Consider the following 25,583-nt stretch of genomic DNA (forward strand, 5'->3'; position numbering starts at 1 on the left):
GAAGAAGTATATCCTGGTGACTGTAAGTTTTGCTACTAGATACCCTGACGTGGTGACACTGTCTTCCATCAAGGTATAGAAGGTGGCAAATGCTTTGTTAGAGATTTTCAGCAGGATAGGTTTCTTGAGAGAAATACTGACCAACAGAGGTGCTGATTTCATGTCAAACCTGCTGGCTTGTCTGTGGGAGTGCTGTGGGGTGAAGCACTGAAAGAACACCCCTGTACCACCCCCAGACTAATGGTCTTGTGGAGAGGATAAACTCTGCACTAAAGACCATGCTATGGGCATTTGTACACCAGCTTAAGTGAGAGGGGGGCAAATATTTACCCCATCTGCTGTTTGCATACAGAGAGGTACCCTAGGAATCCACAGGTTTTTCACCCTTTGAGTTGGTGTATAGGCATAGGGTGAGGGGGGCCTTTAGATCTGATTCCTGATGAGTTGGAGGGTGAGTGTGAATCCCAGAAGCAGTCTGTTGTGGCATATGTCCTAAATCTCAGGACAAGGCTTAGGGATCTCATAGGCTTGGCCCAGAAGAACCTAGCAGGATCTCAGCAGCAGAAAAAAGTCTGGTATGACAGGAAGGCTTGAGCCTGAGAGTATGCTGTGGGACAGCAGGTTATGATGCTCATTCCTGTCAGATACTATAAGCTGCAGTCAGCTTGGAAGAGATCCTTTGAAGTGGTAAGGAAGCTCAGTGATGTTATAACTGCATGGTCAACCTGCTAGGCAGGAGGCTGAGGCATGAATTGTACCATGTTAATATGATGAAACCTTACCATGATAGGGAGGTTTTTGTGCTGAGTATTTGCTGTGGATGGCAGGAGGAGTCTGAGGGGGAATTGGTGACTGATCTCCTCGGACTGACACCTCAGTGAAAGGGGTAGCAATGTCCCAGAAGCTATTTGCTACACAGGTATGAGAAATAAGAGCAGTGTTACAGGAGTTTGGGGACATGTTCACTGGGAAACCTGGGTGCACCACCATGTGGATACAGGACCCCAAATGCCTATCAAGCAGGCCCCTTATAGGGTGGTTGTGTGAGTCAGACAGTCTATGAGGGAGGAGATACAGGAAATGTTGGAACTGGGAGTAATCTAGGAGTCCAGCAGTCCTGGGGCCTCCCCAGTGGTGCTGATACCAGAGAAAGATGACAGCACCAGGTTGTGTGGATTACAGAAAACTAAATAGTCACAGAGATTCAGATGTTTCCCTCATGCTTAGGACATATGAAGCCTCAGAGCAGCTGGGGATGCTAAGTATCTTACCACCTTTAATCTGACCAAGGGCTACTGGCAGGTGCCCTTGAGTCTCACCACTTGAGATAGGTCAGCCTTTTTGACCCCTTTTGGATGATATGAGTTCAAAAAGATGCCCTTTGGGATGAAAATGGCCCAGCATCCTTTCAGAGGCTGGTAGATTGTATCCTAGCATGAGCAGGAGATTATGCCCTTGCTTACCTGGATGATATTACCATTCTTGGCATGAGCTCCTTCAGTATGTCAGGGAGGTCCTGGGCAGACTGCAAAGGGAAGGATTGACCATTAAGCCAAGTAAGTGTCAGGTGGGTATGGCAAAGGTCTCCTACCTGGGACATAGAGTGGGGAGTGGTAAGATCAGGTCAGAACCTGCCAAGGTGGAAGCTATTCAGGCATGGCCTGCTGCTGTTACCTAAAAGCAGGTAGGGGCATTCTTGGGGACAGTGGGGTACTATGCAAAGTTCATTCCCAATTATAGTACAATAGCTGCTCCCCTCACAGACCTGATGAGGAAAAACAGACCCGATAAGGTAGAGCAGATCCTGGCCTGTCAACAGGCATTCTAAAAGCTTAAAGGGGCTTTGGGAGAACCCCCTGTGTTAGCCAGTCCAGATTATAGCAAATAATTTGTTGTGCGGGTTGATACTTCAAACCACAGGGTGCAGCTGTACTCAGCCAGGTTTCCTCAGAGGGAGAAGAGCACCCAGTTTTATATCTCGGCTGTAGACTCCAACCTAGGGAGAAATGTTATGCAGCAGTAGAAAAAGAATGTCTAGGCATAGTATGGGCACTGCAGAAACTTCAACCCTATCTGTATGGAAGTAAATTCACTGTAGTTGCAAACCACAATCCCTTAACATGGCTACATTGAGCCAGCCAGCAAAATGTCAAGTTATTAAGGTGGAGCTTAGGGTTGCAAGCATATGATATGACAGTGCAGCACCATAGTGGGGTCAGCAATACCAATGCAGATGTGCTCTAAAGACAGGGTATGGGTTAATGGGTTCCCAGACATACTCATGTCCCTCAAGCCATGTTTCTCCAGGGTCAATGGAAAAACTAGATTGAATCTTCAAAGTAGGGAGAGATGTGATGAAGTGAGGTATTGTCAGCTATGCCAGGAGAAGTAGGACAGTGGATGTGTAACATATGCCAGCATAGCTAACTGGAGTTTTGTAAGGAATTATATATAATTTGTATATCAAACTGATTTGTATAGGTGTTTATGTTGAAAATGTATTTGTAAAGTTGCTTGTGTTAAAAATGTATTGTGGAGCCTGCTGAACAGAAGATGAATACACCTGTATGTCAGACTGTATTGTAACTGTTGAAATGAATATATTGTAACAGAGGATACTGGAAGAAAAGAGGTTAATTTCAGTCCAGCTAACTTTGAAAAATAATTTGAGATCAAATTACCTAGTTTAGGCCATAACGACTGTATCTTACAATTCTGATTGTAGCTAGAGACGAAATGTCTGTGAAAACCAGGACTATACATCCTACTGTATGTACTTAGGGGTGAACTAATTGCTTACCTGGACGGGTGGAAGTTTTGAAATGGTTTTATAGCTTCCAAATGCTATAACACATCTTAGCAAAGCTCTATGTGTGTGTATTATGACACATAGGTGCTAGATTCTGGTTCAGTTTATAGGAAAGGGGATAGTGTGGGAACCAGAGTCAGATGACCAGATGTATATGATGTCATTCTGTAATCCAGCACTGAAATGATGTTTTAATACTAGATGAGACAGAAGTCTCAGGACAGTCTGATTTTGAAACCTGACAAAGAAGGAAGACCACTCACCCAGTTCATCTTACCTTGCTTTAGTAAGTAACCAGGAATAGTAATTATTTAGATCAGTCAGGAAAATATAATGAGATTAGTTAAATACTTTTTTTGTAACTGTGTGAATCTATCCATCTGTGTTATTTTTAATATTTCCTGTGATTGAAACTCTGGCGTTCAATGTAAATAGATATTTAGTATTTTCATGCTCTTTTATTATTTATTATTACACATATTTAAACCTGTATTTGTGGCTGGTCTTTTAGAGAAATTTTTAACCTTTGAGAGTACTTACATTTGTTTGTTGACACTGTGGATGCTTCTGAAAGCCTTGCTGCATTGGTCAAGCACTAATATTTCTATTAGTATTAATTTTACTCAGTATAATTGGGTACTGTTGTAAGAGCCTTACAGTAGCTGGTTTTCAAGTGTTCTGGTAGCAGTGGAACTACTTTATAGACTGGACATAACTGGTAAATCTGTGCCAGCCTTTCCTAGGTGTGTGTGTGTGTGTGTGTGTGTGTGTGTGTGTGTGTGTGTGTGTGTGTGTGTGTGTGTGTGTGTGTGTGTGTGTGTGTGTGTGTGTAGTGTGTGTGTGGCAGCTTCTTGGAGCAGGGACACAGTGCGAGGGTGGTGGATGACTTGGCTTGGAACACTCGACTGAGGACTCAACTCTACAGCTGTGTCAGTGGGGAGTCTTACTGGGGACCTTGAGAGAGAGAGAAGTGTGTTCCCTGTATGCTCTTAAGGGAAATTGTGTGTTATCTGAAATACTGTGTGAATCTATTTCTGTTTCAAGTGGACATCCCTCACCAGTGTCAGTGTAAGGACTGAGGCTCCTTGGTTACTGGCCCAGAAGAGTGGCATCACAACATGCATCAGTGAGGGTGGTGAATTTTGATTTAAATTTCAATGTCACCTGATTTTTATCAGACTGTATTTAATTAAGTTTTTTGATGTGTACAATTTGTTCTCAGGGAGTCTCATATACCATGAAGAGACACAATCACTCAAACTTTTTTTAAAGAATGATCCAATTACTCTGCTGAGGTATTTGTTTAATATTTTTTTCTAAAAAAAGGTATATTCTTGAATCGCAAGTCATATCAGAGCTTTTATTTATGTTGATGTTCCTGCAACATTTCTGTTGCACTGGTCTTCTGTCGGGTATTAAAAGGAAGATAGTTTACATTTTAGGTGTCTACCAATCAACAGCTGTGCTGGATAGAGGCCATCACATTTCTTTGCTATAGAATTGACAGATAGCAGTCCAAATTTTCTTTATTTTTAATAAAATTTTCTCTATTTTTCCCACTTATTCCACTTGTCTGTTACTCTGTGGATGTCCCAAATTGGAGCTCTTGTGCTTGAATCTTATTATTGCACAAAACTAGATAAAACTTACCTCATGAACTATTAGTCATTGTCTAAAATCATTTCATCAGGAGTACAACACCTCATGAAACTAAATTTCACTGCTGTACCAACACTACAACTTTACAACTTATGGCTTCACATAAATGAATAGCTTCAGGAAATTTTGAATAATAACTAAAAAACATGATATAATGTACACATTTCTAGTGGAATATATCTATTCACATTTCCAAGAAATATTTAGACTGTCATGCAGGATGATTTCTTTCTTTTTATTTTTACTATTAAGAGTGTTGCAGAAACCATATTTCATCTTTTCAGACGTTTTAGGCAATTAAAGAATATCACAAACCTTTTCTTTTTACTTATTGGTTCCTGTATTTTATTTAACATATCTACATTTAACTGAAATGGAACAACGACTTTATCCACCTTGAACAGTAGGCCTTATAACCAAAATCTTACCATGATGCAGAAAATAAGAATGAATATGAGTATGAAGTGAGAAAACATTCTACAACCAATCATTCATTATTACATTTTTGTAGAAAATATAGTTCAGAGTAATCTATTGCACTGACTATTTCCAGCTTCTCCAAATACTTCTCCAGTAACCTTTACATTCATGTAAGTATGTTTTACTCAAGGTACCATCTGTGTATATTAGCCCACCTGGTTTACATTGAGCTTGCAATCATATTTTTTCAAAGACAGTACCACCTTTTGTAGTCTTGCTGGTGTTTTGTTACTAGATTTCTTGAATATGCTTTGAAGTGGTTTGTGGTCTGACTCCACGTTGACTGTTTTACTATAGATATAATCTCTGAAATGTTGACAGCCAAAACTACGGCCAGCATTTCCTTTGCAGTCTGAGCATAAGCATGCTTGAGAATCTGCCAAGACTCTTGACCCATAAGCTGTCTCCATGCTTGCTGCAGAATTGCACCATTCTCATGTTAATTGGTGTCTACATGCAGAGTAACAGGCTGTGTTATATCATAACATTTCAATGTAAGAGCTTCTGTAAGTAATCTTTTAAGCTTTTCAAAGATCTGTTTTGTTCCATTGACCCACAGTAAGTCATATAATCATCTAATAACACCCTGAAAGGCACTGTTATATCAGATAAGCTGAAATAAACTTGGAAAATGTGCTACACCAATCACGTATAAGATGCTTATCATGAGGTCTCTGTATAGCCACAATTACTTTGACTTAATGAGAATTCTTTTTAAGACTAAGAGAAGTTTATACATGGTCCCTTTACTTGGAAGTTGATTTGTGATGTGACACTTCTGTTTCCTTCAAGCCTCTTTACCTTTCTTGGGATATCAATTTAATGAGACACAGTTCATACTATTGCTTAGGAGCACCCCAAGCCAAAAACAAATTATCAGTTATATTGACAATACCTTTCAGACCTGATGAGATTCCAAAAGGCAATCTTAAAATCTGTATCTACCTAAATGAGTATCTAAAGTACACAGTTTTGCTTTATTTTCATCTAGTCTTATCACCTGAACCCTTGGCATCAAGTCCCGAAAAAGCTTAGCCTTAATCATAGTACAGCTACTTCTTTGATTGTTTACAAAGGATAACGTCCTCTTTTGATGCATTTATTGAAGTTCTGTGGATCTCTCCTTATTCTGCTTCATGACATTGACATGCTATTCACTCATTGAGTTGGTTCAATTTATTTAGCTATGCCTTATGTTGCTTCCATATGTTATAATTCTTACTAATTTCTACCTGTAAGTAGAATTAGAACTCATCTTAGTGCATGCACAACTGGTATAGCCTCAGGGGAACTCTTAATATGATGGTCTCGTTGCAGACAACGTAAAGCAGTAAACAAATTAGATTATCTCACAAAAATATCATCAGAAATTTGAGGTATACATTCTGCAATTTGTGAATTATGCTTATGAACTTTTGGTGAACTACTGCAATACATACTTTGGATGATGTGATCTTTAGATCTAATTTGATTATTTATGTTAATTGATTTTCCTGATTGTGCAGGCCATCACATGGTACTGAATAAATGCATAAGGTGCCTTTGCATGTTGTGACAACAAGTATGTTTGACTTCGTGCCTGCGTCATTTGGTTCACTGATTTGACCATTATTTTTGGTTCTGCTGCTAAATGTACAAGTCAGTAAATAAAATCTCTCTGTAATTCCACAGTATGCATTCTCTTATTTGCAAGAGTCTTATAAGTATTACAACCCAGTATATTTGATTTCTTTTTTTTTAAACACCTTTATTTGATTATCATTTGTGACACAGGAAACTTATATTTATATTAAAGTAATCAAACCATATTAACAAGTTCACATTTACAAATATTATACATCATATATACTGTTATATATCATATAATCAAAACAACATTGCATAAAGTGTTCAGTTCCTGCCTTCTCTTAAACTGCATTCCTCCTCCAAAATATTTTTCTGCAAATTTTGTTCCCGTAGTTTCAATTTTTTTTCTAAGTAATTTACTCCTACCCTTTTCTAAGGATCCAGTTTCCTGCTCTTTTATCTCTGTTACAATATTCACTACTTCAAGTAGAGTTGGTTTAGATTTTGATTTCCGTTTTCCAGTAATTGCTTTTTTCCACCAAAATTAAACTTAACAAAGCCATGCTATGTCTAGACAATTTAGATTTTTTATTCCAGATCAAAAAATCATTTTCTTAGTTGCACTCATTTGTTTACCCACTGTTCCTGACAGAGTACTCTGCAGGGAATTCTTAAAGTCTGCTAACTCATTACAATCGAGAACATATGCTCCCAGGTATCTATGCAAACACTTTCAGGCACAAATTCTAAATCTTGTAGATTTTGCTGCCTATTTGGGAAACATAAATTTGTCCTCCCACTGTTTCTTTGTTAACTGCATACATAATCGCTCTTCCTAATCTTTGCTGATCTCTTCAGATTGATTCCTATAGTTATCATGCAACATTTTATATGCCGTACTAATTATCCATTTTTAAAAGCAGGTTCATTTAAAAACTCAACCAGTGCAGGTGTTTCATTTAAGATTCCCCTATCCCCTTCTCTTTGCCTATATTCTGATATCAATCCCTGATAGGGAAGGCGATCACTAGCCTGTAATCCAAATGTCTTCTTGGCCTCTTTTCATTCTATTACCTTCCCCTCTGTACCTTGGATCCTTTCCAGCTTCCTCCAGTAAATTTCACTCCTCTCTTGCCTATGCTCTGTACCCATAATTGCATTTATCCCTATTGGTAGAATCTCCTTTCTCCATTCCCATGTAGGCTTAGTTCTTAGTATATATTCAACTACTTTCTGAATATATGTAATATTCTGTACAACTCTTGTTATTTTCCTGAAGAATCTGCATCCAAAATTATTTTCTTTCCTTATTTCTTGAATTACCCCACTGCTTCATCATCTCTTTCCATTTTGAATTTTAGCTTTCTGCTTGTGTTATGTATAAGAATCTTAACTGTGTAGCTTTAAAATATCCCTTCAAATCAGCTAATCCTAAACCTCCTTGTTCTATTTGGAGGATCAACTTATCCTACTTGACTCCTGCCCTCTTCCCCTACAAAATAAAATCCTTCAACTATTTATTAATTACTATCCGTAACTTCCTCTAGTTGATAAAAATATGCCTGACCTGTGTTATAAAACTAAATAGACTAAAAACATTTTACTGCTTGTATCTTGTTATTCATATCCGTAGGCAAATGTCTTAGTGAATGAACATTATCTGCAGTAAAGCCTAAATACTAATTGTATTCCATTTGAAGTACTGCTCTAACTTGCTATCTGTTTTGCTTGATATGCATGACATAGGACAAATTCTATACCAATGTTGTTCCATTTAAGTTTTGCTCTAATTTACTATCTTTTCTGCTTGATATGCATACCATAGGGCAATTTCTGTTTCTACTACCCCCCTTCTTAGCCGTTGTGCAGTAACTACAGCAAAAACCACATTGCTTCTACTTGCTCCTTGATCATTTCCAGATTCACAATATGCTTCAACACATTCATGTGGGCCTATTGCAACAGTTGCCTGACTGACTCATCCCAGCCATATTAATAAGTCGTTCCTCATCTCCTCAGTGCATTTCTCAACCACATCAGACCATGACAAAGCAATTTCCTTATTGGGTCCCTACTCATCCAGCATTCACTTCAAAACCATATGGGTAATCTTATTGGTAATCCCTTATCATTTGACCATCATGTTTCCACAGTAGCTTGGAAAACCTTTTATCTGGCTCATCTGCTTTCCAAAGGCATCTCCACTAGATCCAAAAAAGTCTTAAACCTCCTTTACCCATATCTTATCAGACCCATTATTGAATATAATACGCCGTTTGGTATGTATTTATCAAAACATATCACACATCTTAAGAGATCTCAGAGATTCATAACTAAAAAGATCAGTGACCTGAAAAAATCTCAGTTATCAAGAGAGACTGACAGGCCTTTCTCTGTATTTCGTTTCTTACAGACTCCTCCATGGAGATGTATGTCTAGTCTTTCATTTCATTAAAGATTCAACCTATATGATCTCCTATTCCTCTGCAGAACTAATGGTACATCAAATACTCAGTAAAAGGAACTCAACCTTCATCAGCAGATGAATAAGAAATGTTGGCATGATAGATTCATATCCCAACATATCCCTCACCTCTGGAACAAACTTCACTACATGTCAAGTAGAGTAGCACCCTTGTTATCTTCAAGGGAAACCTAGATAATTGGATGGGCAGCCTCAAATTCTCTCCAGGCCTATCTTGTCTTGTCCTTCTTAAGGCTAGTGGGAAACTTTGAATATTTTTTTTCTTTCAGCTAGACTTGAAATGATCTGCAGACCACTTATCCTATGAACCAACATCTCCAGTCCGTCTCCATTCAGTTCAGTAACCACCACTGATGCTTGCCACATATTTTACTTTTCAGAACTCTCACTTTTCATAGTACCTAAACTTCTATCATCAGCCTTAGGCAGCAGCATACTGTTGTCTTCAGTCACAAAGAAAGCTGCAACAGCACCCCCTACTAAAAACAGTATGGATTTTATTTACACCATCATCAGTATTTACACATTATCATATCTCTTACAATCTTCAATTTTTATGCATATTTAAAACAAAAAATAAAGCATAATCAAGAAGAAAACATAAAGAATTTGATTCTCCTATCCCTCATGCCATAACCTTTTCATTATTTTATTAAGCAACCACTGCCCCATACCTTACTGAACAATAATTCCTGACATCTTGCCTTTCATAGAATCCAAATAGCAGATGTTAAACTTGTATAAATTTTATCATTTCCTTCTCTTATCATATAAACAATATGCTCTCATATCCATGTTTATTTGCCTAAAACATCTCTGACCAAATGCATCATTAAAATTTTCTGTAAAAGAATGTTCTATTGTTTCTTCAACCTTAAACAAGTTGTAAAAACTCTCATTTATCTGCTTATTAATCTCCACAAAAAATATTCCATCTCATCATTTTAAATGTATTTTTATGATATTTTTATATCGTCATAATTTAATATAATAATACATTTCCATGATGTGTTCCTGTTACCCTCTCATATTATCCAAAATTTACCTTTCAAATACTAAATTTAGCCTGATATTTATTTGACTTATACTTATCACATTTCTTTTTTTCTTTCATTCCACATCTTCATAAAAATTCTCATAAATGTTCCAAAAAAATTCTGCCTACTGAGTATTTTTTTATTTCTAATTTTCTTTAACAACCAAACATAAGTAAGGATACTAAAATGTATGCTTTATCCTAATCTTCTACATTCCCTAGAATAATATAAAACAGTTTTTAATACAGTTAAATTTAGATTTAAAAATATTATCAAAAAGTCTTCAATACATCTTTCTCAATCATCTCTGAAAAAAGCAGCTATTCCCCAAATATAGCCTAAATTTCCAGACCCATATATGACTGTATTAAAAATAACTTTTTGAAATATATAAGTTAAAGAGCATTCCACATATTTCCACTCTTTTAATCGTATCTTTCTTGTTAAATATTTTTCCCATTAATACCTATTTCTAATATATATATATATATATATATATATATATATATATATATATATATATGTGTGTGTGTGTGTGTGTGTGTGTGTGTGTGTGTTAGATTAGGGACTTCCCATTTTAAAGTAGTTATTAGGCATTAGACAAACTAAAAGGTAAAATGTGTTTCATTTAAAAGACAGTTAAAAAGAAGGGAAGAATAACCTTGCTGATTAAGCATGAGAGATAACAGTTCTCAAGGGAAGGCTACAGACTGTTCTTTTTCTGTTCTCTTTCTCAAGGGAAGAATCAAGGAAATGTTAGATAATGGGACAGCTAGGCCCCTAAAAGACTGCAAAACAAGAAAAGGCCTGAGAACCAAGGATAAAAGGCATGTAAAGCATTACAGGGTTTTGGTATTATTAAAATATACTTCCGATACAGTTGGAAAAGTCAGTCAGTCAGTCAGTTCATTTGACCTGACATACAGAAAAGGAAGCTACAATACAGGCACTCGAGCCTGAGTACTGAAGATAGGTAAAATAAAGACTGTTTTAGGTTACATTACTCTGGATAATCAGAATACATGCAGAATCTTTTGATATATTTAGCAGCACTGTTCATAGGTTCATAGGTAAGTACTAGGCTATCTGCCCGAGGACATCTATAAGCCTAGCCAGAATGTGTTGGCTTTCGCTACCCCCTTAGATTAGTTCCCTGTGCCTCAGTCCAGCAGAGCCATTAGTTCCCTGTGCCTCTGTCCAGCAGAGCCACTGCAGTGATCCCCGGGGTACATTTTCTGTTTCCCATCAACTCATCAAGGTTTCTCTTGAAGAGTGTTAGTGAGGGGCTCTGCCTAATGTAGATTGGAATCCTGTTCCAAAGCATGGGGAGTCTCTGGGACAGGAATCCCAGCATGTCCTATTTATCATTGTGGTGAGGTTTAGATCCCTAGCACATGTGGCACTTGGGGATTTGTTTTCTTTTAGGTGGAGCATGTCCATCAATTCTGGGTTGGACATGGCTTTGTTTGTCAGGCAGTGATCACCTCTGAGTAAGCAGTATGCAACCAAGTACAGCTGGAGTTTCGTCAGTTGGGCTGCATAGGGCATCTGTTTGAGGCCAGTAATCCTCTTGGTGAGGTACTTCTGTGGTCTTTCCAGCTGTTGCAGGTGTCTTATAAGGTACATCCCAAATGGGGCGTTGTACTCTATGATGGGTCTCATGAGTGATGAGTAGAGGGGCACAATAACCTCTTTTGTTCTAGATGTGAACTCTTTTGTGATTAGGTGGGCCACATAGAAGGATTTTCTAACCATCTTGGCAATATGATTATCAAAGGAGAGATTACTATCTACTTGGGTCCCCAGATCCCTTATTACATTTTCTGTATTTAGGAGACTACCACATATGTGGTAGTTTGTGGGTAGTTTGTTTTTCCAAAGGGGATGACTATGCACTTTTTGGCATTTAGCTTGAGGCCATGATTTTGACACCAGGTATCTGTCTCAGTGAGACCCTTCTGGAGGATGTCTGTATCAGCTGGAGAGTCAATTATGGCCCCCAGTTTGCAGTTGTCTGCGAACTTGGTCAGCCATAGTCCTCCTGTGCATGCATGTACCTCTGAGAAGTATATACCGAACAGGAGGGGTCCCAGGACTGAGCCCTGGGGGACACCACTTGTAACTGGTTTAGAGTCAGACCTAGAGCCTGCAACTCTCACTGTGTGGGTTCTATCCATGAGCCAATTAGCAACCCATCTCATGATGTAGGGGTTTATGTTCAGGCTGGTGAGCTTGTCTATAATACCAGAATGAGGAATGGTGTCGAAAGCCTTTGCAAGGTCTAGGTAGGCTATGTGGACCTCCTTTCCCTCATCTAAAGCCTTGGTAACTGTCTCAAAGAAGTCCATCAGGTTTAGGAGGCATGATCTGCTATTAACAAAGCCAAACTGGGTAGGCTCCAATGTTTGAAGGTTCCCAATGTCTCTGTTAATGAATTCCAAGATGATGCGCTCCATAGCCTTGCAGACCAGGCTAGTTAGTCTTATAGGGCAATAGTTCCCGGGGTCCTTTATGGCTCCACCTTTGTAGAGCGGGATAACTGTTGCTGTGCACCACTCTATGGGTATGTAGCCTGTAGAGAGGCTGAGTTTGAACAGTGTGTTTAGGTGTGGGGTTAGTTCATTTTGGAGCTCATGTAAGACACAGCCTGGGACACCATCTGGTCCCATTGAAGCTGTATTTTTGACTTTGGATAGGGCTGTTTTAACCTGTTTGTCAGTGATTGCCAGGGCATTACATTCTTCTGGTATGGTTATGGGCCCTTTAGGGGGTGAGAGGGGGGTGAAGTTTGCAATAAACCTGTCTGTCAGAATGTTGGTAATATCAGTTGGTTCAGTATATTTTGTGCCATTCTGCACTAACTCAGGGCAGATCTGAGAGTTTCCACTTAGGTTCTTGACATAGCTAAAGAACGCTTTGGTGATCTATGGAGTCCTTGGCAATTTCTCTTTCGAAGCTAGCCTTGGATGATTTTATGAGGGATTGTAGTTTCTTGCTGATACTGATCAGGGCTGTCTTTCCTTCTTGGAATTTTACTCTTTCCTGCACTAGTTTCCTCCTTCTATTGTATAGCTTGTTTATGGCAGGGATCCACCAGACTGGTTTACTTTTCTTGGAGGAGTGAGTCTTGGCTTTGCTTGGTATAGTACAATCCATGCATTCTTGCAGGTGCTCATAGAGTGCCTTTGTAAGGGATTCAGCAGCTTGGACAGCATTGTACTTTAGCATGGGGGCTAACCACCTTGGTCTTAAGTAACGTGAAGTTTGCTTTTGAAAAGTTTTTCACGGTGGTTTCCTTGATTGGGGGTGGGGGCAGAATGTAGATATCCAGAGTGATTAGTCTATGGTCTGATCTAACCAGCGAGGGTTTGATCTCCGGTGTAGAACACCAGTCATCCATGTTGGTGATGACCAGGTCCAATATGTTGTCACCTCTGGTGGGGGTGTTGACCAGTTGATCCAGGACGTTCGAGTTTATAAATTCTGGGAACCGTTGTGCAAGGGAGTTAGTACTTGGGTAGTTCTCCCAGTTAATGTTTGAGTAATTGAAATCACCCAATATTAGGGCATTTGGTAGGACCTTCATATTTTCCAGTGTCTTCAGAAATGCGGAATGGGGGTCCTAGGTCATGGTGGATGATATGTAGCAAGCTGCAATTTGAATTGCAGTTTTGCCCTTTGTTAGTTGCACATGGATGATCTCTGAGGCATTGTGCTGTGCCACTAACCTGGAGTTGTGGGTATCCTTGATGAATATGGATACACCCCCACCTTTTGTGTTTTGTTCCGAGTTCTGTGGCCGAAAAGTATGGTATGAGTTATAGCCTGGTAGTGCTGGGGTGCTGTCTGGAGCCTTAAGCCAGGTTTCTGTCACTGTACAGATATTGATGTTCTCCATACTGAGGAGTGCATCAAGTGCATGCATTTTGAGGTTTAGACTTCTGGCGTTGAGTAGCATTACCCTCAGTTTTTGGTTACTTGTGCTATTTACGGTGGTGGGTTTGTCTTTTGAGCCTTGCCTAAAAAGGCACTATGGGGGCGGCAAAAGCCTTGGCCAGTATTCAAAAGCCTAAGGGTGACAGGTGCAAGCCATCTCTTGCGAAGCAAAGTGGCTTATCGAGAATGTCATCCCAGGTGAACAGATACTGGATCCCCTTTGAATGATACCAGAAACTTAGCCAATTATTGTTAAAATTGATCATTTTTTCTTTATACTGTGGCATCATTCTTGGTGAGGGCAGGATACTACTCAGGGTCAGGGTCATACTGGCCTGGGCTATGTGATCAGAGAGCTCTTCCATGTCTCTTTTCATGTAGTCCAGGGACGTACGTCTCAGGTCATTCACACCAACATGGACAATGACAGAGTCGTATTTGTACTTGTTCTGGAGTGACCTGAGTGCTTGTGCTATGTGGCAGATCCTGGTGCCCAACAGCAGCTAACTGTAACCTTCTCCTTGTTCAGCCTAGTTAGTGGGACATCAGTGTGCCTGACTATAGAGTCACCTATTACTAGTGTGCTGGGTATGTTATTTTGCCTTAAGGGCTGTGATTGCGTGGCACACTGATTATGTGAAGTATGTGTTTCATGGTTTGTGATGGGGTGTGGAGGTTGCTTTGGTGTCTGCTTTGGAGGTCTCTGTTGCTTTTGCAGATTTTTATTTAGAGCCTCCGAGTATGTTTTCCTATATTTATGTGTGTTATTTGCCGGTGTTGGTTTAGTAGGTCTATGTTGAGACTGGTGGTGTGCTGCAAGTATTTTACTTCTCCTCTTGACTGTCAGTTCCAGTCTTGGGTTGAGAGAGCTTTGCCTCCAGTTTGGCTGTATAATTGCATCTCTCGCATATATTAGTGTTTGGTGGTAGGAGGAGAGGGTTGTCTGTGTACATGAGGCAGTTGTAACATTGCCTCAAAATGCCCAGATTCACCAGTTGGACTGGAGAGTACACCTAAAACTACCCTTTGGACATGCCTGAATGGGTAAAGAGAGCTGTTTTACTGATTAGCTAGTAGGGACGAATAGAGAGCCTTGTCCTTCTGGACAGTATAGGGGGTCTAGTGCTAGGGTTAATTAGTGCTTGCTATGAGTTTTGAGCAAGTGCTCGGCTGTGAAATGAATGGTTTGAGTGCTTAAGTTGAAAATTTGTCTAGTTCTAAGGGAAAAATTGAAGAGTAGACTTTGTGGAGCCGGGAACAGTTTAAACCTAGCTAACCGGAATTGCTCGGCACGCAAAACTGCGCAAATCCGTTTTTTATTGCAGGGAAATGAAAGAGATAGAAATTAGCCCAAAACAGCCAATAAACTACTAACTTCTGGGCTACAGCAAATAATGCGTACAAATTTCATAAAGAAACAGATCAAATAAGCAGGCACAATGAGCCTTTAACCAGAAATTCCCAGCTCAGAAGGGCAGAATCTAGCCTCTCCTTCCACAAGAGTGCAGACTACAAACCTTCTTAATGTAAAATAACTGGCCTGAAACCCCTGTGCTTAAACCATAACTAATGCACTTTTATAATAACAAACACTGAGCCTTCAATCAGCAATTCCTAAATTAGAAGGATGTAAGCTACCTGTCCTGCCACAACAATGCAGTCCACAAACCTTCTTAATGTAAAACAACTGGTTTGAAGCCCAAGTGCTTAAACCAAAAGGATTAGAATAACAGTTACAATTTAATCAGGCTACTACCAAGCTGTAATAACTGCAGCAGAATAATACAATTGAGTACTTTTAAGAAGAAGCACAAGCAAAATAAGGTAATAAAGTGGGAAGAACACAATTACAGTAAAAGCAAATGAATAAAGTGCAATTTTTTTATATAACAATAGAAAACAAGCAAACTGATTTAAACAAATTACCCAATTAACCAGTAAAAAAACTCAAAACTGAGCCCTGTTCCAGCAGTCTTCAATATGACAAGTTCTAACCGCACACTCCTGCCACTAGGGTGTAGGGGAACCTTCTCCAAACAAGATGGCCTGGATTAGTGCTCAAGTTATACAAACAAAGTTAGATTCAACAGCCTTGAATCTAGTCTATGCTACAGCAGACAAAGTGCACCAATATCAGAAAATTATGTTATTACTAACCAGCATTCCAGGATTTCTACAGACTGCTATTGTTTATCAGCACTGTTAATGAAGACAGTATTCGGATATTGTAAACATCTAATAAAGCCTTATTAAGTGAACTACAGTGTTTGGAGAATTAATTCTAAAAAGTACACAAGACTTGGCCCATAAAGGACAGACTGGCACCTGTTCAGCATGAGTTTGGATAATTAACAGATAGACTTTCATTTCAGTCACAGTTCAATTGTTTCCAGTTAATTCCAGTATACTACAGGCTTTTCCTTTTACTAAGTGCTTTTCCCAATTGACCTTACCCTTCCCTACTCTAAGAAGCACTTCTTTAATCTCTTTTTTTTTTATTTTATTACTATAAATAGATCATCTTATTATGCCATAAACATAGGAAAGTGACATTTTCACTCATTTCCCACTTTACTTCACTTACAGAATTCTTACAATTTATAATAACAGCATTACCCTCTGTAGAATCCTCAAGAAATGGAAACATTTCTACAATGGGGTTAGGCCAGGCTCAGGTGGAGGATGTCCCCCTCCTGTTATAGAAGCAAGTAGTGGTCCACAAACTCACAAAAACTCACAGGCCAAAAAAGAGCCATAAAGATGATATAGTGGACTGTTGTGGATAGGAAGGAAATTATGCATTGTTACTATTATGCAAGAAGCTCAGCATTTCTGGACAGAAGTTATAAAAAAGATTAAGACAGAAGTTAGAGGAAAGAAAAATACTCGCACTAGAAAAACTGTCAAAAGCTTCAAATGCAAATTTGTGTTCATTAATACAACAGCTTCATGAAAAACATTATATAGACCAAAAAACTTTGTGCCATTTGAAAAAGAATTGACTGATGATGGCAAAAATATAAAGAACAAAATCTAGAGAATTTTGACAGGTATAAAAAAGAAACATTTAGATGGGAAAGAAAGAGAGATTTGATATGGTGCAATAATTATGCAAAGGAAAAAGTCAAACTAATCAATACAAAAAAAGCAGCACCAATGATATTTGAAGAGAAACACAGGCAAAGGCACCCAGATATGGAAAATTTCACAACACAAAAACTAAGATCACAAAGGTGGGAATATAGAACAGAAGATTAGTAAAGTAGAAGTTAAACAAATAGAAGCTGAAGTTATGGAATACCCGGGAAAGATTTAGTGTAGAAAGTCTAACACAGGTTATGTCACAGCATGATAGAACAACGAGTCTCCAAAGTAAGGAGAAACAGGAGGAGTTGAAGATATCTGAAGAAGAATTATGGACATGTGGAAGAAAAAGAGTTTTAATATGGTGCAATATTTATGCAAAAGAGAAAGCAAAACTAATCAATATAAAAAAGCAGCACCAAAGATATTTGAAGAGAACTCCAGGCAAAGGCATCCAGATACAGAAAAATTTACAAAGCAAAAAATAACAAAACAAAGGTGGAAGTAGAAAAGAGGATTAGTAATCGAGAAGTTAAAGAAATAGAAACTGAAGCTATGGATTATTTGCATAGTGAAGGATTTAATGTAGACAATTCAACTCTAGGGAGAAACTGGTGGAATGGGAAGCAACCTTTCAGTTGCCATATGAAGATACTTTGGAACCTTCAGTAGAAAATCAGTACAAAAGTTCAGTTGGAGTTGCACAGCAAGAGAAGGAGCAGGAAACGATGGTAATCCTGATGCAGCCAATATTGTGGAGTGATAGGCTTGTGAGTTTCCATAAGAAACAGCAATGGTTGACACATGATGAAGCTGAAGAAAATGTGGGATAGGAAGGTATTCTGGAACTTTCTGTAGAATGCTGCAGGAAACAGAAAATAAAGATTGTGGCTTCATTTTAGAACAAAAAAGATCTAAGACAAGAGTTGTTTGATTTAATAGAGATGGATAGACATATTAACACTGATGAAAGAAATAGATTACAGAAAGTCAGTAAGACCAAAAATGTTAGAAGTCTGATAAAACAAATGAACACAGTAATCAAGACTGTTAACAAAAATTCATGTGATATAACAGAAATAAAAAGAATATATTACGCTGCAACTAAATTAATAACATATAAAGTCTTACCACAAAAATACAGGGCAATAATGTAAAGGAAGTGAAGAAATCAAATGCCTTCATGGAAGTATTGAATAGAGAAAATTACAAAGCAATTAAGACAAGAAGTGTCACTGTTAGAAGAGTATAGAAGAGGGAACAAATCAAAAAGATAAACATGATAAAAGCAGAGTGCAATATTAGAACAGACCAAGCTGTATCATACACTATTGCAAATAATAAACTTAAGATATCGGCACAGGAAGAAAAACTAAGAAGATATGCAAATAAATATAAAGGAAAAGTACAAATTAAGCAATTCGTTGATGACCCAAAGAAGTTTTATAGGAAAAGAACACCACCAAAAGAAAAGAAGAAATAGACACAGTTTGGAAAAATATCTATGAATACCCTGTGGAACATAACAAAGTTGCTGAAGTAAAATAGACAGTAACAAGTTCAAATGTACAGGACATGAATGGGATGAAGTAACGGCCAGAGAAATTGAGACAAAATTAAGAAAAGCTCCTAAATGGAAAACCCAAGGCCCAGATGCAGTACCTAACTTCTAGCTAAAAGTATTAACATCTTTACATAAACATTTAGTCCTGAGTAACTACTTACATGCGCACCCCAAACAGATGCCAACATGGCTAACAAGAGAAAAAATGATGCTCCTCCTTCAGAGTGAACCTGCAAGCGATCCTAAAAAGTATAGCCCAATAACTTGCCTTCTGATGATTTATAAATTATATACTGGAATTGGTGCTGACAGAGTTTATAGTCATCTAGAAGAAAACTCAGTTGTGGCAATAAAACAAAAGAGTAATAAAAGGAAGCATTATGGAACAAAAGATCATGTGTTCTTAAATAAAGTCATAATGGAGAATTGTAAAAAGATGAATAATCTAAGTATGGCATGGATAGATTATACAAAAAGCATTTGACAGCATCCCACACTCATGGATAAAAGAGTGCTTACAGATGTATAAGATGCACCCTACATTTATCAATTACATTACAGTGAGCATAAAACAGTGGCAAACCACTTTGCAGCTAAACCATGATAAAGGACAAATTATTATCCCAAGGATAAAAATTCAAAGAAGGATGTTCCAATTTGACTGTTTGTCACCGTGCTCTTTTGTCTTGCCCTTAATCCATTAAGCTGTCTACGTAAAAGGTTAGGTCATGGTTATAATTTGGCTCTCAAACTACAACAAAGTGTTAAGACCTCAAATCTTCTTTTTGTGGATCATTTAAAACTGTATACTTCATCAGATAAGGAGCTGAAAGCACAACTGGAAGTCGTCAAAACTTTCTCAAATGATATAAAAATGACATTTGGTCTTGATAACTGTGCAAAAGCAACATTTAAAGCAGAAAAGCTGCAGCACCAAGAAAATATCAGTCTGGGACAGGAATGTGATGTAAAGGAACTTCAGCTGGAGAGAGTGTATAAATATTTGGGAACTGATGAAGGATTGACAATAAAATATATGAAAAATGCGAAAAAACTCAGTAGGGAATATTAAAAGCAGCCATGATATCTACGAACAAAGTCCAGTCTATAAAACTATTTGTTCTTCCTGTTCTAACTAACCCGAAAAGGTACTAGATTAGTTGGTCATAAAAACAAGAAAAATGCTTCAGGCTTATCAAATGATGTATAAAAATCAGTGTATACCAAGATTATATATTTCACATTCTGAAGGGGGTACGGGCTTCCTCAAAATTGTTTACATGTATGTACGTGCAGTCATAGGACTGCATACATATCTGCTGACCTCACCAGATCCAAACATAGTGAAAGTTTTGAAACATGAAGAGGACAAATCTAAGATGACTTCCCTGCTTAGCAGTTTAGTTTAGCAGAAGTATGTCGGGGTCAAGCAGGAATGGAAACCAAACTAGAAGGAGACAAAAATCAGGCAGCAACTGAATGTGCCAAAAAAACAAAAGAAAGAATATAAGAAGAAGGATCAGATGAGAAGGCAAGAAATGTGGAAAGGCAACAAATAATAGTTGCAAGTATAAAAATCTCCTTCAACAACCTCATGTTGATCAGGATCTGATGCGGGAAGGTTTAAGGAGAGGTGAATTTAAACCAAAAGATGAAAGGTTAACATTAGCAGCCCGGGACAGTGGACTATGTACATGTTGGTTTACAAACGACATTGAGCATGTGGGAGAAACAGACAAATACAGGTTCTGTAAAACAGAACTGGAAACAGTCATGTCCTTTGTTGCTGTGTGTGATACACTAATGGCAGAGGGCCTGCATACTGAAAGGCAAAATAATATGACAAGACTTTTGCACTGAGGATTGTACAAACATTATGATATTGAAGTAGAGGAGTATCATTGGAAACACAAACCACAAACCATTACAGAGAATAATGAAGTTTATATCACACGGGATCACCCATTACCAAGAGTTAAAAAAATAGATGCAGGAAAAACAGATACAATGGTCCATGAAAAGAAGACAAAAGTAGCACTGATTATTGAAACTGCTAGACCTAGTGATTACAGTGTCTTATATAGAGAGAGTCACAAAGTCATAAAATACCAGGATTTGCAGGCAGAAATGAAGACAATGTGGAAGAAGGATACCCAGACTATTCCAACAGCAGTAGGAGCAATGGGTCTCATCAAAAAGATTTTACAGTCTTATTTAGATATGCGTCTGATACATGTCACATCATATGAATTGCAGAAGAAGTCAGCCTTGGGCACATTGTAGGTGCTGCAAAGAGCACATTTGGGCAACTTCATAGACTGAAACAATACTAATTTCATGAACATTACTCATACTTTGACTTAGGAATGGGGTCCATTCTCTTCTTGGTATTAGAAACCCAAAAGACTTGGAAAAATTTAAAAAGTGCAGATAATGTGCCCCTTAGAGGACTACCCTGCTTCATACCTCTTAGTACCTTAAATTATTTTCCAAACCACTCATTCATTATATCTTTATTATATGCATTATCATACACAGATGTTATTACTTTGATCAGATTATCATTCAGTTCATGTAATTTTAATATAACTTACATAGCTTCATGATTAATGCTAACATACGCTTGTTCTACACCACAAACTATTACTTTACACATTGCTTTCTCTCTTGTTATATTGTCAAATACCTCTTTAAATAATGTTGTAATAATATATTTTACTTATTTTTATTGTACAGCAAATATACGATCACCTAACACCTTACATAAATGTCTACTCATTCTCTTCTGGAAAAACACGTTCATATAACTTGTATAATCCATATTGTTTTAAGGTCTCCAAGTCCCTAAATCTTAATATTTTCTTATCCTCTTTTTAATTACTAAGCTTAATAATCCATTGCAAACCTTCCTGTCTTCCCTGTAACCATTAATACATAACCTTAGTATTAAATCATTAATTTATTTAGCCATCTTTTTAAAATAATCATATCCTAGGCACACTGCAATTCCTTCCAAATCTAAGTCAAACTCTTTAATATTTATTTTTGTAATCATAATATCCAGTGTTTCCTTAGCAATATTATTACTATCCGGTTAGACCTAGCACTTATCTCATTTTTGATATCTTATTCTTGAACTTAGTTTTCAACAATATTTGTATAGCATTCTGATCATACCTATAAACTGTACAGATTTTTGCCTTATATTTTTGGTCTGTTTTTCATGAAATTCTGTTTTTCTGACAAATTAGTGGCAAATAATTAATGATAGAATTTAGAAAATAATGATAGACATTTGAGTTTTAGAGTTCATACCCTTCAGAAAATGCATGGTACTGCAAAACCTGTTACTCTATCAACTTTCTAAGTTTGTAAGAGCAATATTTAAAAATTGTCCCAATTTTTTGTCCTTTGCCCGACTTTTATTTATGACTTTGGCCAGAGTTCTTGCTTTAAGAGGTTGAGAGGTATGATTCTGACTGAAAAGCATTCTCCTATTATCATTTTCAAACATTCAGTTATTCCTTCATTGTTCCTAATTATTCTACCTAAAAGAAAGAGAAACCTCTTCCTTCCTTCCTTCCATGCAGAAGATAATTGTGTTTATGCAACACTGATTTTATTCTCTCCTGTTTTTTATCATACATATTTTCTCTTAACTAATAATTTTCCTTTCCACACATACCAAAAACTCTTCATACGTGTTTGCACGGGTCTACTTTGTTTGCCCGAACTTTCATTTGCCCGACAACCATTTGCCCGACCCCATTTGACCGAAAGTTCATTTGACCGACACTTCATTTGCCCGACAGTTGATTTGACCGACAAGCATTATTGGCAAAAAAATGGGATATGCCCCCTTCCCCACTGCAGTGCGACCCTGGAGTTAGAATATATAGTTAGGGTGGTGTGGGGGGCACAGCCCCCCACAATGGGGGGTGTGGGGGGCGAAGCCCCCCACTTAATTTCATATTATAATGCTTAGTTTTCCTTTAATATTCTTTAGTAACAGAAATGTAAGTGGGGGGCTTCACCCCCCACACCCCCCTAACTATATATTCTAACTCCAGGGTCGCACTGCAGTGGGGAAGGGGGCATATTCCATTTTCTTGCCAATAATGCTTGTTGGTCAAATGAACTGTCGGGCAATTGAAGTGTCGGTCAAATGAACTTTCGGTCATTTGGTCTCTGAAAAATGGTTGTCGGGCAAATGAAAGTTCGGGCAAACAAAGTAGACCCCTTTGCACATTTATTTTAAATTTATTTTCCTTTTTTAATACTCTTTCTATATTATCAACTATTCCTTTATATATTATACTACCAAACTTCCCATGATTTATAAAAAGATCCCAAAGAAATACAATCTTTCCATAACTTTTCCAAAGCATTGTTAAAAAATGGCTTTCTCATATACAGGTCCAGTCAATCTTTTCACACCTTTCCCTTCTTTACCTATTTCCACCCTTATAGTACACTTACGTGAAAAGCAAACTTCTTTTTGCTATCTATTTCATTTCCTAAATCCCCTATTTTATATAGAAAATGTTTGATTTTACCAGTTTACAATCTTCTGCATTTTGTTCATTTGATCAGCTTCTTTAATAAAGTCTCCTGTTATTATTATCACCATATTAACAATCACATATTTTTTTATTTCCTTAAATAGTAAAATCATTCCCTTTATATTTGTGTATGCACAAATAGCAATTATACAACAACCCCCCATTAATATTCCAAAACATGCATGCTGATTGGTCAGCGTGCACGTTGTAAATCAGACTTATACTAATGGAAAAAGGTCCGGTTGCCCCGACGTTTTCCATTAGTATAAGTCTTTTTTTACAGCAACGGAGAACGCAAGATCTCCATTGCTTTTTACACACTGTCTCGCTATGTTAAATGGGTTTAACATAGTGAGACAGCTTTAAAAAAAGTAACAGAGATCTTCCTTTCTCCGTTGCTTTTTTTAAAGCTGTCTCGCTATGTTAAACTCCTTTAACATAGTGAGACAGTTTGCAAAAAGCAACGGAGATCTTGCTTTCTCCGTTGCTTCCACACACAGCTCTGATGTACTGCATAAGCATATGCATGCGCAGTACATCAGAATTGCAGCAGAATACCAGACAGCTGCGGAAGGGCAGCAAGGAGGCATTATACAATGCCATTATTTAAGAAAAGTATTTTTTTTTCTTAAATAATGTCATTGTATAATAGCAATAACCCACTTCTGGGTGTGAGTAATGTTGGATTTACCCACGGTTGTCTTTGTTTGGCCACTCGGGTTTCGCCCTCATGACCAAACCACACCAACCTTGGGTAAATACAGCATTACCCACACCCAGGCGTGGGTTATTGCTATATTAATCTATACATTCTTTATCTTACATCATGTATAAAACATATTCCTGGTACTGCTACAGTTATAGTAAAATTTGCATATATCCTTATTATTTAATAGTATGACAATACATGAACTTAGGCCCCTAGCAAAGGTCTATATATTTTTTATACATATTTTCCATTTGTATATTTTGTTTACTGTTTAACAATCTAATATCTTCCCAAAAGATAATATCACAAAGTTGCTGTTTACACCTTTCTAAAACCATAATCCTTTTTACATCATGGTTTAAAGTTATTATCATTAAGTGCTAATAGCCACATCCAATACCTTTCCTTTCGTTGCTATTTTTTTGATGTAACCATATTTTCCTTTCCTCACTTTTTTACTAATTTTAGTACATGATTCATCTTCTTCACATTTTCTTCATGGCTTAGCACATCACACACGTTAGCAATGTCAACATTATACTCAGTATTTTCATTTTCAACTGTATTCCCATAGTCCTATTAGGATTTTGAACATTTTTCTATGTCTTGTGTTAACCAGCGTTCATCAACATCAGCATCATTAACAAAGCTGTCATTATTTTCAGTATCGCTGCGCTGCTCTTCATCAGCATTACTTACCTAACCAGGCAGATCCAACAATTGGTATATCCACAGAGGTTCCTCACTAAAAGAATGCAGGGCATAAGTAAAATGTCCTGTGCAGACGGCCTCAAGTCCCTATCTCTGTATTCTGTCTCCAACAGGCTTTTGAAGGGAGATCTATGCATGGCATGTAAGGCATTGTCAGAGCTCACCTGATGGACCTCCTGCATATCGACAAAGTAAACAGCACCAGAATTACCCATTCTAAAAACTTAAACCTTGCCTGTGATATAAATAGGACCTGCTGGAGAGACAGCTATATATCCCAGAGACTAATCTGTCTCTGGAACAGGCTCCCCATCCATGTGAAGCAGAGTTCTTCCCTAATCCAATTAAAGTGTAACTTGGACAATTGGATGGGAAATAGGAAATTCATCCCTGCTTGACACCTATATGTCTAATGGACACATGCAACCTGTAAATGGTTTATCTTCCATACCCCTGCTTGTAAATGTTTCATCTCCCAAGCCCTTGTTTACACTTATCAAGGGTACCAGAACTTGTTAGAGATTTGGGATACATGGCTAGGCTTAAAAAGGTCCTTGTGGTCATTAGACTAGTAAATACCTATGAACCTATTAAGTCACAGTCAAACCAAAAATGGTCATCTTTACCGCATTTTCTGCATGCAGTCTTCAGAAAATAATGAAACTCATCACACTGATTACAGCTTTTTTACGGCATGCTTGAATCAGGTGATCATCTACTCCACAGGAAAAAATAGTCTTGGGTTGACTTCAATATTCAATATTCTTTTTTTTCACACCATAACACTTGGTAATTGCATAACTTTTTAATAACAATGTTTAGATTTACCAAGGTTTGTCAAGGTCCGACAGAACTAGTGTTAAACAATGGTGATTCAGAGATATGCTAGTGAGCCAATAAGGTATTTTTCACTGTGGCCATAGCTGTATCTGAATCACATTTTCTCACTGTCACATTAACTGACCTCTCAGAAGCTTTCAT

Source organism: Protopterus annectens, chromosome 1.part1 (assembly GCF_019279795.1).
Source record: "Protopterus annectens isolate FY-2018-M chromosome 1.part1, PAN1.0, whole genome shotgun sequence".
NCBI classification, from domain to species: Eukaryota; Metazoa; Chordata; order Ceratodontiformes; family Protopteridae; genus Protopterus; species Protopterus annectens.